Genomic DNA, 18,379 nt, shown 5'->3' on the forward strand with positions numbered 1-18,379 from the left:
TAGTTGCGGGGGTATCAACTAGTATCAACAAACGCGGGGTTGGTGGCGGGGAGAGGGCCACCACAATGATACAAAAAGAGATCACAAAAAAAAAAAAATGAGGAGGGGAGAAAGTCGAGCATTTTATTCTTTTTTTTTTAAACTGACCCAAGTAGTTGAAGCTACTGGTTTTCCATTTGTGTGTGCCCTGCAGCGCATGTTCACGCCGTTCATTCGTTTCAAGGACCTTTGTCGGCACCCCGCGTGCCGCTTTACTGCACTTATATATGCTTGTTTTTCTGAAGGATCGGCATCTGTGTCTATCCGCAAATCGCAACTGTCTCAAAGACGGCCCGCCGCTGCATCTGGACGGGAGGGACGCCCTTTTTTACAGCCTCAGGCGGTCGTGCACATAGAGCATGCAGCGTACGTGCAGAGGAATTTCTGGGGCTGCGTTTGACAACAAAAAACAGCTGGACCCAACGAAGCTATAGGAGTGACCGCAGAGTCAAGTGTGACAGCAATAAAAGCAAGAAAACGCGCAAGGGTGGTGACAACAAAACCATACTCGTGCTTTAGTAAAAAAAAAAGGGGGGGGGGGGGGGTTAGGGGTACTTTTAAAAAAATAATAAAGAACGCTGGTACGTCGCTGCTTGTTTCGCTATCGAAGTCCTAAGCACATAACTATACTGACGGATGAAACGGGCTGGATAGTGACGTACAGAAAAAGGAGATGTAGAGGGGGGCTGAAATAGCTCTCATTAGGAAGCGGGGGAGGTCCAAAGGGATTGGGCTCTCTTTGGGATGCCCCAGTGGTAGATCGACGTTATCGTCGGCTGTCGACTGCAAACATCGCCGGCGTTTCTTGCTGTCCTTTATTTTTCATTTTCGTAGTCGACTAGCAGATGTTCATACACGTTTGTTGCATCTGTTTATTGTTTGACCACGAGTGACATTTTCGGCATTGATAATTCATATTGTGATACGGCAAACATTTGCGCATACATAGGCAGGGTTTTGTGTACATAAAATCAGTATGTCAGTGCGTGACACTGTCGAGTATTTCTTCGTGTCCTGTTTTATCTGTGCTGGTGCAATTCCAAGGTGCAATAAAAATGTGTACGCACGTGATACATGGTACTTGTTATGTACTCATATTAACTATGTATAAATATTTTTTTTTTTATTGGGTATACGAGTCCAACTGCAGTTTTGGTAACCTTGTACGATCTACGTCTGTAAATAAAAATTTTTTAAGCGTACGGTGCGGATGCATTTATTACGAAGCCGTGTGATTCCGCCCATTATTGATTCGCGAAAAAAAAAAGAGCATTAGGTGGGTTAGTTACACAGACCAGCTAGATCATATATACACGAAAAATTTTTTTAAATGAGGCGTTGTTTATATTCGGCATAGTGGGGCTCGAAAGGCGGGAGTGAAGTCGCTATGATAGCTACAGTGGCGAAAGTGCATTGAAAATCGTATCGATCAGCACGACAGAAAAAAAGAAAAGAAAAACGAACGCCCCCAACTACACACCCTTGTTGCAGCGGCTGCGTGGAGGAGCATTCATTTATGCAATAGCCGCTTAAAACATCGCTCGCCCTCCGTAAATCAGTCACAACAACAGTAACTTATTTCACAACACACAGAAAACTTGCATCAAAAGAACTTCCGTGAGTTGCGCACCGTAAGATTGACTTTTCTTGCGCGCAAAACAACAACGCGCGCTATCCGCGCCCTGCAACCCGCCGGAAAGTTTCAGGTGACGCTGTGAGTCGCGCCGCCTGTCGGCGGCGACATGAAGTGCGTCACGCTCCGCCGCTCAGTGAGCGCACTATAAACTTCTAGAACACTGTAATGTAATGTGATGGCGTCATCATATTACGTCACGTTGAATGACGTCATAGTGACGTCACAAGTTCTGTCGACGTCATCGCGTGATGATTTTGTGCATCACTCGTGTTAGCTACGCGGGACTCCGACGGTCAATTTTCGTATTTGATGAGGCATCTAAGGCTTCAGCGTTAAAAAAAAGACAAACCAAAGAAAATGTAACGATAACAGTGCAACATCGAGTGCCTCACTTCATGTTACGAGCGATCGCCCGAAAACAAACGTGATTCTCAGTTCAGAGCAGCTGATTGCACGCGTCTGCGGTACAAAAGAGGCTTGCTTTACCCGTCTGGTCATCTCTATATATTTATTCAAGAGATGAGCAGACTCGCTATTTAAGTACTCCAGAGCTTCAGCACGAAATTGTCGTGGACGCTATATTGAGGTCATCAGGAAAAAGCGGGAAATTGCGGTCGGGTGCCCTGTTGGCGCGCACTCAACTGCCGCAGAAACAATTGTATTTTATGTAACTACTCGTCCACATATTTTCGTAAAGTCTCTGAACCGTGTGAACGCTAACCTCCGAGAACCGTGAAAACATCTGAAGTTGAGAATGAGCTGTTTGAAACTGTTTTCACTTCGTATGGTGAAGGCTTGAAGCAATGCACGCATCACGCGCGAACGTTTCATACTGACGCTCAGCGGTCACGTGCTGATATATATATATATATATATATATATATATATATATATATATATATATTCTTACAGTATTTTCGTTCAGGCAGCTTGTACAACAAGCATGGGGGCATTTAATTGCAACTTTGTTTCATGATATCTGGATATTTGTAAAGCATTTTCTATATTACGCCTTTTATGCAAAAACTTGTGGAATAAGGTTAGTTTACCTGGCATTGCTTTTCTTTCAAATGTTTGCGCACGGTGAGCCTTGTTGTACGCTACCTGAGAAATAAAAATAAGCCAACAGCACTGCGGTCGTATGGCCGTCTCTACTCTTTTTTACCTTTTTTTTTTGTTTCCCTTGCGTCCTCCCAGTGTGTTCCGTACATAATAAAGAACTTGTGGAGGCTAATAAATTGTCAAATAAAGCGGTGTGCATATGGCTAGCAAACCAGTGGCGACTATGAGTAAAAAGCTCGTGAAGTCATTGCGCCCAAGTATTTCAATTTGCTTTTTTTATTACTCTTAATTCGTGCATGCGTGATGCTATTGCCCGATTACTCGTGCGAGTAAGGCTTTTTTTTTTGTTCTTTGCTTGTGCGTGTCCGTTTTGCGCGTTTTTACACACGCACCAACGTTCTCGAACTCTGTGACCGGAACTAGGCCACGCTGATACCGCTTGACACATGATTTTTTGCATTATGTTGTTGCCCAGCACTAACACAACGCTTAAAGATGGATAAGCTTCATTCCGCACCGCATTACTAAAGTTAAGTAGACTTCAAGTGCCCTATGTGGAAACGCGGCGCAAAAAAACTACAGCGCGTAGCAGACGCCCCTCGCTTTCCGCGCGCTTCCCGAGCGCGGAAAGCCCACGGGTCCGGCGCAGCAGCGGCGCGGCGCGGGAGTTCACGGCAAAAGGCCCACGCGGGAGCCGGCGCTTTGGACACTCGAGTGTCCAAAGCGCCGCGCGAATACATGGGAGGAGCGAGGGCCTTTTGCGGTGAACTTCCGCGCCGCGGCGCTGCCGTGCCGGACCCGTTAGAGTGCCTCGATGTCCTCCTCAGGAGGACATCGAGGCACTCTAGGACCCGTGGGCTTTCTCCGCGGTGGAAGCCGCGTCAAAGCGGCGCGCGTCTGCTACGCGCGTGATAGTTTGGCCGCTATTAGCCGAAATTGCGAAAATTTGGGCAATATTTAATACTGCGTCACTGCAGCATAATACAGCAGCGACTCATCACACAGAAAACGCGTTTGTTAGTTTGTGTGTTGTGAAACGGGGATTTTGTATATATCCTTTCAGCTGGTTTGTCACCGCATTGGTCCACACTTGCGCGGCTGTTTGAGGAACGCATCCTGAGCGTACTTCAGAGTGAGAAAAGTCGCTTAACTTACTTTCGTGTGGAATGACGAACGAAAACTTGCTGCAGGAAAGAATAAACTGGAGATAACCAGGAGAACGGTAGCACATAATGCACGTATAGTAACTAGCTCATGCATGCTAACACGTTTGCACCCTTCATATCCTATCTTTTATTTCGTGCATTCGATTTGTTTTACAAGGCTGCCTACGGCGCTCTGCTGTTTCAAGCCATTTCATGCGAAGCCGAATGTGTCAGTCGGCGTGGCCGCTGTACCCAAAAGTAAAAAATTACTCGCCTCTCGTTCACGTTGTATACACGAAAATTAGCATGGAGGGGCACGAATGTACGTATGCCCAACACGACCGATAGGTCATGGCATCATTAACTTGGCATGCTTGCCATTTGCGTAACGACTAACAATAATGATATGGTGTGTGGCGCGCAAACCCGCTTTCTGTAACCAGAAATAATTCTGACGATGTGTGGTCTGACGATTTGTTTCCGTCAGGTTATAAAAAAACGTGGTGGTCACCTGTATCGATGTAAACATGTTAGACTTACCCATACATTTTGAAGAACTGACCGCATAGGTAAAATGTATGCGAAAAAATTACATGAAAAAAAAAAAACATGCATTCGCCTGAGATGACTCGAAAACGAAAGCCATCTTTTTCGTCAGTCGATGCATTGATCCTCCCTCGCCCCTCTCTGAAAGCTTTCTTCTGTACATAACGGGCTTTCGGACTGCCGGCAGGATCGAAGGCATTGCAAGCTTTCTACACCTCACCTGCTTTTACATTGCCTCTGTTTACATTGCCGGCCCCCGATCACGGAGACAATGCAAAGCGACCGTGTCATGTGATGGCGTCATCATGTGATGTCACGTTGAATGACGTCATAGTAACGTCACAAGTTCTGTCGACGTCATCGCGTGATGATATTGTGCATTACTCGTGTTGGCTACGCGGGACGCCGATGGTCAATTTTCGTGTTTGATGAGGCATCTAAGGCTCTACCTTAAAAAAACAAGACAAATCAAAGTAAATGAAACGATAACAGTGCATCATAGTGTATGCCTCACTTCACGTTACAAGCGATCGCCCGAAAACAAACGTGATTCTCAGTTCAGAGCATCTGATTGCACGCGTCTGCGGGACAAAAGAGGCTTGCTTTACCCGTCTGGTCATCTCTTTATATTTATTCAATGGATGACCGGACTCCGGAGTACTCCGGAGCCTCAGCACGAAATTGTGGTGGACGCTATATTGAGGCCATCAGGAAAAAGCGGGAACATGCGGTCGGGTGCCCTGTTGGCGCGCACTCAACTGCCACGGAAACAATTGTATTTTATGTAACTACTCGTCCACATCTTTTTCTAAAGTCTCTGAAACGGGCGAACGCTAACCTCCGATAACCGTGAAAACATCTGACGTTGAGAATAAGTTGTTTGAAACTGTTTTCATTTCGTATGGTGAAGGCTTGAAGCAATGCACGCATCTCGCGCGAACGTTTCATACTGACGTCAGCGATCCAATGCAACGAGCGATTATATATATATATATATATATATATATATATATATATATATATATATATATATATATATATATATATATATATATATATATTGTGGTAGCCTCGATGCTCACCGGAGCCGAAGACTACCGCGGGTTCAGGCTTAGCGAGCCACAGGGCCGCGTCTACCGTCGCCTGCTTACGTTTTGCGCACCGCTCCGCACGCGCTCTGCTCGCAAAGGCGTTGAGCGCCGCGCGGCATAAACACAGTGTTCGATCAAATACAACACACAAACACTTTATTTGCCTCTCGGCGGCACCCCAAACACACAGTACACGTCCGCTCCCGGGCATGGGGAAGCAAAAGGGCTTCCCGACGCGGACGATACTCCAAGGGGTTCCGCGAAGCACGTCGCAGCTCGCAATGGCGAGCTTTGACACGCCGCTCGGGAAAAGGTCCCTCGCGGCTATGCTGCGCACTCTCGCGATGACCACTGGGCCTGGTCGCGAGGGTTAGGGCAATCTCCGTACGTGTGGGCCTCCGGCAAGTGCGGCTCGGCGTGGTACGACCGCGCGCGAGCACTAGGCACCGCTCTTTGGCTTCACGTACGAACCGGAGCTAACACTGAGGTAAACACGCCTGCAAGGATGCCGAGGCACCCAGGCAGGCTACAGTCCAGCGATTCCCAAAGGGGACGTTGGACCGGAAGGAAAATACGTGCTTACCCAGCGGCGTCCGAGGAGAGAGAGAGTTCGTCCCGGCCTGCCCGCGCGTCAGTCGCCGAATTTCGCGGCTCCAAGACCGCGGACAGCGCCACCACGAGTGCCGGCGCGTAGCGCAAGATGGCGCCACTTGCCGTCGCGGGAGCACGGGAGAGGGAAAGGATTCGAAATGCCCGCGCAGTGGCTTCGGGCGCGCCTCGGATCCCCACATCCTCCTCTCCTTAAATCACCCTATTGGCCTCGAGGAGTTACGGAGTCGCCCTCTATCGGACGCGCCTCGATTGCGTGCTAGGCAGGATACCGCCGGCGCGCTCCCCATAGGTTTTGCTGTCGGCGCTCTACAAAAACACTTCGCGGAAGCCCTTCAGGGCATTTCTGTAAGTACTTTCGAAATGAACTGTGCTCTTTACTGTCAAAATAATCATTTTCGACGAACTGAAAGCACAAGATAGTCTACAGTCGCTGTCTCTTCGCAGAAAACCGAGCACCCGCTTCACGCTGTCACCGCGTTGGAGACCCCTGAATCGGCTTCTTGCGTGAAAAGTAGTCACTCGCTGAGTGCAAACTATTTGAAATATCTCGTTAGAGTAGACTGCCTGTATAACCAAACGGAGCATACCAGAAAGAAGCCTCAAGCCAGCGATCGCACGGGTTCGCGACGACTGACGGTGCCTCGTATGAGCGTCTGCATGTATGTTCGTGCTGATGGTTTCGCTTTTGCTACGAGCGCGTTTTGGCACCGCGCTGTGAACTTTAGGCCGGAAAATATGAGAATTTGTGAGTAAACAAACAACTACTGTTGCGCGGACGCTGTCAGAGCAGTTCAAAAACAATTTCCTTACAACTGCGGCTTCGGAGCGCATGGCAACTTTGTGATCTGCCGTCCCGACGATTCAGTGCTTTTTTTTTCTTTTTCGGTCTAAATTCGGTACGTTTCAATGTCATTTGACAAGTTGTCTCGCACTGCGTATTGATCGGTCTTCTTAGTGGGCAAATGCCGCTGCTTTTGTTTCTTTATTCAGCGCATTCGTTTCGTTTGGTGCTCACACAAAACGTGGGCAAATGCGACGCCTTTTTTTAATGCTCCTTAATTATCGTTCCGTTTGCATTCCAGTGAACTTGCCGCTCTCTGTCATCAACAAATTCATAGACCAAAGCTTCACCACTTCGAGACTGCTGATGGAAGGAGAACCAGTCTACGAGACCGAGCATGTATAGTAGCATGCGACGCCTAGGAAAAGAAATAAAATACAGTAACGTTTGCCGGACTTGTTCTGCAAACGTCGGCTGTGAACTAGGACCCACATGAACTTGAAATAGCGGTGAATAAAATAGAAGTTATTGCAGCAACCAGCAGCCGCAAAACAGGATAGTAATTATTTGGCGAGTACCCCAGCAATTTTGGCAGCATTGTCGTGTCTAACGCCAACATGGTGGCATCTTTCCCACGTAAATAAATGAGGCTCCAAGAAAATACATGGGGTTGGCCGGTGGGCCGATCACGGAGGCAATGCAAAATTTATGTAGCTTATGAAGCAATGCATGCCTCATCAAATGGGAAGGTTGCCCGTCGGCGTCCTGCGTCAACGGCGTCAACACGAGTGATGCAAAAAATAATCGTCACGTGATGGGGTCACCACATGACGTCATCATGGCGTCACAGATCGCCAAAATAGTAGCGTCACTATGACGTCACATGATGACGTATTCACACGTCATGGTCGCTTTGCATTGCGTCCGTGATCGGTCACGGAGGCCGTGCAAAACCGCGTTAGGCGCAGAACGCTTTTGGAGGGGGGCGCGGGAGAATCAGTACATCGACTGACAAGAAGAAGATGGCTTTCGCCTTCTAGTCATCTTTAACGACTGCATAAGGGACCCTGTGCGTTTTTTTTAATTCAACGTATCTAAACAATGACTTGCGCATCTGCAGCCGATTTTGTGGACGCTGAGCACGGGGCCGACGATCAAGAGGTCGCATTGGAGGGTTGTAAGATGGCATCGCACGTGGTAAAAGGTAGCGCTTTTACCATCCTGTGGCAGATAAGCATCATTTGCCGGCGGGAAGCGCGCGCGAGCCATCGTCTCAGTGTGCGCTGTCTGCTACTCACCGAACATCGCAGGCCCGACGCAGTAACAAAAGTCTTCGTCGCGGAAGTGCTCGTTGCACACAAGACTCGTAGCGGATGGCTACTTGCCGGTTCTTAGCTTTACAACCCATGCTTCACGCTGTTTCTTGTCCCGCGGTTACCAGTGCAGGCTGACAATGGGCTCCTTTGCGTAAGCGCGGCACTGCGGCACCGAGCGGTAGAGCCCCATGTTCGTCGCCTTCGGAGGCAGCCACTCTATTACAATGGTTTCAATTGAGTAGAAAATGAGAGAAAACTCCCGAATTTGAACAGACTGCAGCGCATGTGGGACTTGAAACTCGTTTTCAAAGCACGCGGCAGTGCGCCACAAGCAGCCGACGCGGCCGCTGAGACCACGTGATCCTGCCAAGCACGTCACGCCGACGGTGGCGCCCGCGTTTCCAGTGGTGGGCCTCGAGGCCAATACCGGTCGGCAAAGGCAGCCGGTCGTCGCCCATGCATGCAAAGGCGTTATGCAATGAGCAACAGCTAACCTCAGCCCAGGCCCACAACTGCTGCTAATTACTCTACAAATAACAAGGAAAAAAAATAACACAATACACTCGAAATACACTATACTATACAATATGGTGCTACGGAAGGGGGTGAAAGAAATTAAGACGAGTGTTCGTGATGCTCACGGGGGAGAGCGTCCACGGCGCGCAGGGGAGGCGGCGCGTAATGTTGCTGGCCAGAGTGCGAGGCAAGAGGCCTGTTTGATGTCCGCATGCCCGGAACGGGCTCACCCTTGGCTCGTCGATCTAGTCGACGACAGACCCGCGAGTCCGACGAACGCCTCTTTGGTGGTGGTTCGGAGGTCCCGAATCCCAGGCTGGCTGACCAAAGACCTCGCTGAGACAGCCGGTCCTTCTGCTGTAATCCTAACCAAACTGGTGTCAAGGCGTCCCGGCGTCGGCAGAGAGCCGGGAGCAGCTGCCATGTCAGCTAGCCTAGCGCAGCAGCCGTGAGGCAAACGGCAGCTAGGCTTCTCGACAACGGCCGAGAGCAGGACACAGCCGGGCTGTTCCGCCTGACGCCAGCGGGTCCCCGAACACCTCCAGGGGGGGGATCCGAGGCGTGCCCGAAGCCACTGCGCGGGCATTTCGAATCCTTTCCCTCTCCCGTGCTCCCGCGACGGCAAGTGGCGCCATCTTGCGCTACGCGCCGGCACTCGTGGTGGCGCTGTCCGCGGTCTTGGAGCCGCGAAATTCGGCGACTGACGCGCGGGCAGGCCGGGACGAACTCTCTCTCTCCTCAGACGCCGCTGGGTAAGCACGTATTTTCCTTCCGGTCCAACGTCCCCTTTGGGAATCGCTGGACTGTAGCCTGCCTGGGTGCCTCGGCATCCTTGCAGGCGTGTTTACCTCAGTGTTAGCTCCGGTTCGTACGTGAAGCCAAAGAGCGGTGCCTAGTGCTCGCGCGCGGTCGTACCACGCCGAGCCGCACTTGCCGGAGGCCCACACGTACGGAGATTGCCCTAACCCTCGCGACCAGGCCCAGTGGTCATCGCGAGAGTGCGCACCTTTTCCCGAGCGGCGTGTCAAAGCTCGCCATTGCGAGCTGCGACGTGCTTCGCGGAACCCCTTGGTGTATCGTCCGCGTCGGGAAGCCCTTTTGCTTCCCCGTGCCCGGGAGCGGACGTGTACTGTGTTTGGGGTGCCGCCGAGAGGCAAATAAAGTGTTTGTGTGTTGTATTTGATCGAACACTGTGTTTATGCCGCGCGGCGTTCAACGCCTTTGCGAGCAGAGCGCGTGCGGAGCGGTGCGCAAAACGTAAGCAGGCGACGGTAGACGCGGCCCTGTGGCTCGCTAAGCCTGAACCCGCGGTAGTCCAGTTTACGGTGGAAAGGAACAAGACGGAGCGCTACCGTTCCTCGATGTTTTAGTACGACGACAAGGCGAACGCATGGCCTTCTCGGTGTACAGAAAACCAACGCACACCGGCAGGTATTTGCATTTCACCTCGAGTCACCCCACTGCCCACAAAGCTTCCGTGGTGTCGGCACTCTTTTCACGAGCAAGAGCCATCTGCACATCAGAAGGAGAGAGAGAGAGAGAAGAAGAGAGGGTGGTGGCCGAGTTAAGAAAGAACGGATACACGACAGCTTTCATGCGCCGTGTGGCACGCCGCATGCCGAGAGATCAGCTTCCCCACCGCGGAGACGCATCTGCGAACGACACACGTGACCCTCCTCCCACGCTGGCCACCCCATCGGATACAATGGTATCGAAGAAACCAGCCCAACGAGTCGTCATCCCGTATGTTCCGGGAACTAGCGAACAGCTCGCCAGGGTTCTCGGAAAAGCTGGGGTCACGGTGGTTCACAAGCCGGCCTCAACGCTCGCTCGCTTACTACCGCGGCCGAAAGATCGACCATCCCGGGAGCAACACCAGGGCGTGGTCTACAAAGTGTCATGTGCTGACTGTCCAGCGAGCTACATAGGCGAGAGTAAGTGCTTCCCGGAAAGAATGCGCCAACACAAAAACGACGTCAGAAAGATGGAAATACAACGCAGTGCCATTGCAGAGCATTGCGAGAAGCACGACCACAAAATTGACTTCGAGGGCGCTTCCATCATAGAAACGGAAAGGAATCTGGGAAGGAGGCTCTTACTCGAGTCGTGGCACATCCAGAACACACCTGCGAATGTGAACCGGTCCCTCGGAACAATGCCTCCGATCTACGTGCACGGCCTCCGGAACGTGAGGGAAAAAGAAAGGCGGAGCCAAAACAAGCTGCGACGAAGCCCCCCTGATCAGCACAGTCACCTCTGAAGAAGAGACCAAGCCGGTCTCGAAACGTCGGGTTTCCTCCAAGAATTTGTGGCTGGAGGTATTTCAAACCCGCGCGTGCCTCTTGGCAGTGGGACCATGGTTGTTGTTCGTCCCTCGTAGTCGTAGTAGTCGTAGTGCGTAACCAGTCGTAGCGCTAGTGGCGCTAGTACCATGATCTTGACCTCCAAGGTGGTGCCGGTGGGAGATTTTTCCTGTGCGTTGTTGAACAATAAAAAATTCGCAGCGTGCGCGTTAACTAAAACCCGACTTCTTCTGTCTCTCATTCCCATTAGCAGCCATTGTTTGCCTCCAAGGTAGTGCCTGGTGAGATTTCTCCTGTGCGTGATTAAACAATAAAAATTTTGTTCAAAACGCCGTTGATTGATGAAATAAACCAACGAAAGACGCCAGATGTTTTCTAAAAGCAAAACGAAAGAACGCCAGATGTTTCTAAAGCAAAACGAAAAGACGCCAGCTGCTTAACGAAAGACGCCAGAAGTTTTCTAAAGCAATGGTTTTCTAAACAATGAAAATTCACAGCGTACATGTAAAATTAAAGTGAGCTGCAAGTCGTCATAACTCTCATCGAACCTTTAGTATAAACGCGCCCGATCTCACGTCGGTGATGATGTACTGGGCAGAATTTAAGATTCACGATTTACCGATGAACCTCCGCAGCTTCGCCCACTCATCATCATTCACTCCGTGGATATGCTGTAATTTTTGATCAGGCGCGCTGTAAGACTTGATTCAGTCGGTTGAGAACAAGCTGACCACTTTTTTTAGCACAGCTCGCCTTGTGAAAAAAGATCGGGCAAACATCACAGGTCGGCTGCAGTGAGCATAGCATTACGTTAACGCGGTCTCTTGCAGGCTTTTATTGCTTAACTCGGGCGCGTTTCTTTTTAAAATGAATCAACCAAAAGGAAGAAGAAAAGAAAGCCAAGTGGACTATCCCTGTATTTTGTAGAAAGCTTTTTATTACACAGTTCAAATGAACTTGCTTCGTGGACGAATGTGTTTTCTTTTCAACAATTTTTAGATGTGAAGCATCTTATGGCGGAGTTCAATCCGGTGGTGGTGGTGGTGTGCGGCGTGACCACCCTTACTGCGCATGCGCAAACCTTCTCCACTTCCCCTCTCCACTCCCTCTCTCCCCTTTCCCTCTCCCCTTGCCTTTCCCCCTTCGCTTTCCCCTCTCATTTCCCTTTCCCACCCCTCCCCACTTCCCCTCTCCACTCCTCCTCTCCCCTTTCCCCCTCACCACTCCACCTCTGAAACGCGGCCTCTACATGCCGAAACACTGCTTCGCATCGCCTCATGGTCCCCTTTAGCAGGAGATGGTGTGATTTTTTCCCCTATGCCGACAAAACGTACAGATGACGTTTTGACCAGAAGCCAGTGAATAGTAATGGGTCCAAGTACGAGGGCAGGCAAGTTTTTAACAATGTGAATAAGCATTGAAAATGACTTCGATAGTGACACGTAACTGCAATTGGTAAAATTGCAGGACACAAGCGCAAAAAAAAAAACGGTGCTTAAAAGCGGCGCGCCCGAGGTGCCTCGGATATTACTGGCTATTTTTCTAAGGAGGGGATAAAGTCAACCCTTTATTAGTGTACTCGCTGATGAAAAACGATTAACGTGGGAAAGTGTAGCACGCAAAAAATAGCGCGAGCCATGTTCGTCGGACGCTGCTAGCAAGGTTGCGCTGTATACGTCGTCTGCTCAACGCCACGCGCCCCTGCGTACAGCGCCCCTTGCGGCATCGGTGCACTTTGGGGACCGGTTTCCCAGGCCGCTTTTCACACCTCCCCATTCTAGCCACCCAACGTTGTAGCCACCCTACTCTAACGACGGTGCCTAGAATAGGGTGGCTAGAATAGTGGCCCCATTCTATGCACGAGACTAAAAAGCCACCAAAACATCACCCAATGTTAGCGGTGTAAGCACATTTCATGGTGGCTACCCTGCAGTGCTGCCAACTCTAGGGAAATTTCCTATGGGATTTTGGTTGTACTTAGGGGAAAAGGGAAATTTGTCAACATCTAGGGAAATTTTTCGCGTCCACGTGAAACAAGCAGATCCACAGAGGGACCTCCCGCCCACAACCTTTCTTTTGTTCCTTCTTCCTCTTTTTCTCTTTTACACCCCCTCTACACTTACCCAAAGGCGCTGTGCCATACCCAGTAGCGGTTCCGAGGGGTGCAAGGGGGCGACGGGCCGGTCTCCGCCCGCAAAGCTGGTGTCAGCGCTCTCCTCTCCCCCTCATTGCGGTTCATTCTGTGCCGTCCGCGTTCTTCGTTGGCGCTCGGTCGGCTTCTCCTGCGCGTGCTGTGACGGTCGGTCGAGTTTGCTCCGTCTCCGGGTCGCTCCGTCTCCAAGTTTCTTCTTTCGTATAACTTTTTCATGCCACCCGTGCGTGCTTTATTTTATTTTTCTTGAACAAGCGCCTAGCGCGCAGCCCTCATTAGGGCTTCAAGCAGGGGCGTAGCCAGAAATTTTTTTCGGGGGGGGTTCAACCATACATTATGTATGTTCGTGCGTGTGTTTGTATGTGTGCATGTATATATATGCAAGCAAAATTGAAAAATTTCGGGGGGGGTTTGAACCCCCCCAACCCCCCCCCCCCCCCTTGGCTACGCCCCTGGCTTCAAGCTCAAGGTAGGCCCCTAACCCGTCCCCCTTAATGCACCGCCTCCCATGACAGCACGTCCTGTGGTGCCCTTCCACCCTCTGTGATGGAGGACAACCTGCCCCCGGGCTTCTCCCCGGGCTACACCTTGAGCGGCAGCACCAGCCACGCCAGGGCCTACGACCTTCTTGTGAAGAAGGCAGCAGACCTCGTGCGACAGCGCTTGCGGCCTGAATGTCCAACGAGACGGAATGTACAACGAGACTGAATGTCCAATAGTGGACATTCGGTCTCGTTGGACATTCCGTCTCGTTGGACATTCCGTCTCGGTTGGACATTCAGTCTCGTTGGACATACAGTCTCGTTGGACATTCCGTCTCGGTTGGACATTCCGTCTCGTTGGACATTCAGTCTCGGTTGGACAATCCGTCTCGTTGTACATTCCGTCCCGGTCACAAATTTCACTTTTCCGTTTTCGTTCCACACATCCCAATATTTGAGCGAAAATTTTCTGAATGTGCCCTAACGTTTGCGACCCGCGTGAAAATTCGTTTCGTCGTGATAGGACATGGCGCTGAGACTGAGTATTACGCACGGCGCGTAATACTGCTCGATACCCAGTCTTGTACAAATGGCAAGGATATATATATATATATATATATATATATATATATATATATATATATATATATATATATATATATATATATATATATATATATATATATATATATATATATATATATAGAGAGAGAGAGAGAGAGAGAGAGAGAGAAAGCGCAAAGACACGAGGGAATAAAATAGGACACAAGACGCAACATAGAAGTATTTAAAAATAAGAAAAAAAAATTTAGACAACTCCCTTTTGCACCCGTTTGCTCGTGTTCATATAAGTTGATGCCTTTTCAACAAATCGAGTTGAAAGTTTGCGCTTTTCATGCTTTTGTTATGTGCGTCCTCCCTAAAGATATGTACCTGTAACTTTAGCACAGTTTAACAATTATGCAAAACCAAATAGCCCGGTACCTCACCTTGTTGAGTAATCGATTAGCGAGTCAGTTTTTCTCGGTAATCCGTTAGTTTTTTTAAAAATGTAATTGTAATCGCTGGCGCTCTTTCACTGTAATGCGTACAAGTCAGTTTTTTTTTCTTTTCACTTGAGCTTCACAGCACTAATATCGACATCATTGGAAGAGTAATAGAAAAGTTCGTGTTCAGGCCGGTTCTGAAAAGTCCTCAAATGATTTTAAACATCTTAAAAACGGTTTTATTGTCGCCAAAGATTACCTGTATGCTATGTGTTGTAATGAAAAATTATTCACGCGAAGCACTTTGCAAAACGCGAGCAAGATTGGCTACTTCGGCAAGAAGCTCAGAAAAAATGAGCAGTTCGCAGCGGATGGCCTGATCTCTCTTGACTGGCCCGGTGCAGCGGAGGTGTAGGTCACCGCTCATTGCACGTCACTCTAATGTGGTGTGACGTCACTAAAACTTTCGTTACGCTTCCTACACAGTGACGTCGGTGTCAGTCGCGCTAGCGATGGGTCTCGATCGCGAGAATGAGCATTTATACAGACTTTGGAAGTGAATTAAAATATATTCTAAACGTTTGCTGCGTGCAATACTTCGTGCTGAGCGTCCTTGCTTACAGAGAAAGCCTACAGCACGCTTTTTATAGCCTCAAAATTTGGTGACACCACCTCTTTAACGGCATGGTCTTTCCTAGACCGGCCTGCAGTTCTCTTGTAGCCGAAATGCCATGACATGTTTCCATCAAGGTAGTCAAAACTAAAACTGATATCCCACACTCAGCATGCTTCATAATCATTTCGTGGTTCTGGCGCGTAAAACCTAAGAATTTAATTTTAAAGGAAAATTTCCTCCCTAGCTTCTTCGACCCGCATTCTTTAAGAGGAAAAAAGAATTGTTCTAGGGGCTCGTAGAAAGCCAACAATCAAGCCAAAGAAAGCATAGGTACATTATTTGTTGATCTTTTTAACTGTAGTGTAATGAATATGACCTAAATTGAAAGGACTTAAATGGGACGAAAAAGCACACTTTCTTTCGGTGGGATTCGAACCCACGACTTTTGCATTACGCGCCTGATGCTCTAACAATTAAGCTACGACGAAGGGCGCTCCCTCGTCCACTTTGTTGGGTATTTACGTGAGCTTGATCCCTGGGAGTGTTAACAAGCGCAAATCGTCGCCGTAATTATAAGGTTGCGGGTTCGGATCCGACCGATGGAAAGGGTGTTTTTTCGTCTACTTGAATTCCTTTGCATATGGGTTATAATTATTACATCGCAGTTAAAAAAAGTGTAGAATGGATAGGGCGCAAACAGGGGCGCCAGTGAAAGACGAAGACGAGGACGGTTGTTGGTGCTCGTGCTTGCTCCGTTTCGGACTGCTGGTCGCTGAACCTGTGCTATTTATTTATTAAACGCCTCACGGACTCAACGCTAAACGCGTACCATCAAGTGGTGGAGAGTGCTGGTTCTTTTTTGCACCCTGGAACTCCGTAACCGGACTCTACCTTCCCTGTCAACAATGCCCGACGACGTCGCACAGCAGCATGCTGCCACACCCCCAGCTCCTCGCTGTCCCGGTATTCTAAGGGAGCGCGACCCAGTCATCTTCAGCGGTACTGATGAGCAGGACGTCGAAGACTGGCTCTCGTCGTACGAAAGAGTAAGTGTCAACAACAAGTGGGACGATAACGACAAACTCGGCCGCGTCCAGTTCTACCTGAGAGGAGTCGCGGAACTCTGGTTTAACAACCATGAGGCTGAGATTACCACCTGGGCCTCTTTCAAAACGACTTTCGCGGACGTATTCGGCCGACCGACAGTGCGCAAGCTCCGCGCAGAGCAGCGCTTGCGTGATCGCGCCCAACTGTCTGGAGAGTGTTTCACTTCCTATATTGAGGACGTCGTGGGCCTCTGCCGCCGCTTCAATCCTGCCATGTCCGAGGCCGACAAAGTCAAGCATATCATGAAAGGCATCGAGGACGATGCGTTCCACATGCTTGTGGCCAAAAACCCTCAAACAGTCACGGACGTCATTCAGCACTGCCAGAGCTACGACGAGTTGCGAAAGCAGCGCATTTCCACACGCCGTCCTAGCTTCGACACGACCAGTACGTCAGCACTCACCGTTGGCGCCATCTCTCCGGACCCGATGGTGTTGACTCAACAAATCCAGCGGTTCATCCGAGAAGAAGTTGCGCGACAACTGTCTCTTGCACCCTTTCTCCCAGGCAATGCTCATGGGCTCGCCTCGTCGCTGCGACAAACCATTGAGGAGCAAGTATCCGAAGCCCTTCCGCCTACGCACCAGCCGCCGCCTGTATCCGCGCCCTTGACCTACGCTGACGTCGCGAGAAGGCAGTCACATGCGCTGCCACACGGCACGGACTCTGCTCACTCCTCAAGTGCATTCTACTCAGCGCAGACGCCGGCAGGCCCGCCCGTTCCACTTTATCGCCGTCCTGTCACCCCTCCTCATAATCCTTGGCGCACAACGGACAACCGACCAATCTGTTACTACTGTTGTCTACCCGGCCATGTCGAGCGTTTCTGCCGCCGCCGCGTTGCCCGTCCAGGGTACCGTTGACGCAAGTTACAGCTACGTCCGTCCAGAGCCACCACAGCCGATGCCCTCCTACGCTACTTCAGACACCTCTTCATCCAACCGCCGAGCCTTCAACTCCCGTCGATCGCCGTCCCCGCGCCGACGTTCGCTTTCGCCAATGATTCGTCGTCCCTCGCCGTCCGAACGGAAAACTGACCATCGCAGTTCCGGAGGCAAGAACTGCGCCGCTGTCGAAATTTACAAGACCTCGTTCTCAACCTGCTAACGAAATAACTGTCTTCATTGAAGGTGTTGCCGTGCAGGCCTTAGTCGATACGGGAGCTGCTGTGTCTGTGTTGAGCGAAGCAATGTGCCGCAAGTTAAAAAAAATTACGATTCCGCTTTCTGGTCTTTCTCTCCGTACGGCAACCGCGCATCCCATACAACCTTCCGTGACGTGCACGGCTCGGCTACTCATTCAGGACGTTATGTATGTCGTCGAATTCGTCGTCTTTCCACACTGCTCCCACGACGTTATATTGGGCTGGGACTTCCTTTCCACACATCATGCCATTGTTGACTGTGCCCGTGCCGAACTAGAATTATCAGCGATCTCCGACATCGATTCTGGCAAGTCATCTTTTCCTCGTGTCGTCGTCGCCGCGGACACGGACATCCCACCTATGTCTTCTGTTCGGGTACCGATCTCCTGCGACTATGCTTTCTCTAGCGCCATGTTCACACCGTCAGAAGCATTCACTTCTCGTAAGAACTTCATTCTCCCCTTTGCTCTTGTCACGTTCGAAGACTCCTGCTCCAGCATTTATGTTACGAACCTGCTTTCGGTCGCAGCCACAGTATTCCGCGGAGAATGTATAGGGCGTCTTGAGGAGATTGATTCTGTTTGCGCTAGCCAACTGCTCGATCGCACAACAAGCCTCCAGGTCGCCAGCGTTGATCTCGTTACCACGTCCAACACATCTTCCCTAGACGCTTTCCTTCCATCAATTGATTCGGACCTTCCTATTGCTCAACGCACCCAACTCTTGAAGCTTCTCGACCGCTTTCGGACGTCTTTCGACTACAAGCAAACCAGTTTGGGTCGAACGTCTGCCATCGTAAGAAGAAGAGGGGTGCATGGCTGCCGACACCGGCAGCCATGCACCCC

The sequence above is a fragment of the Rhipicephalus sanguineus genome, chromosome 10, assembly GCF_013339695.2.
Source record: "Rhipicephalus sanguineus isolate Rsan-2018 chromosome 10, BIME_Rsan_1.4, whole genome shotgun sequence".
NCBI classification, from domain to species: Eukaryota; Metazoa; Arthropoda; class Arachnida; order Ixodida; family Ixodidae; genus Rhipicephalus; species Rhipicephalus sanguineus.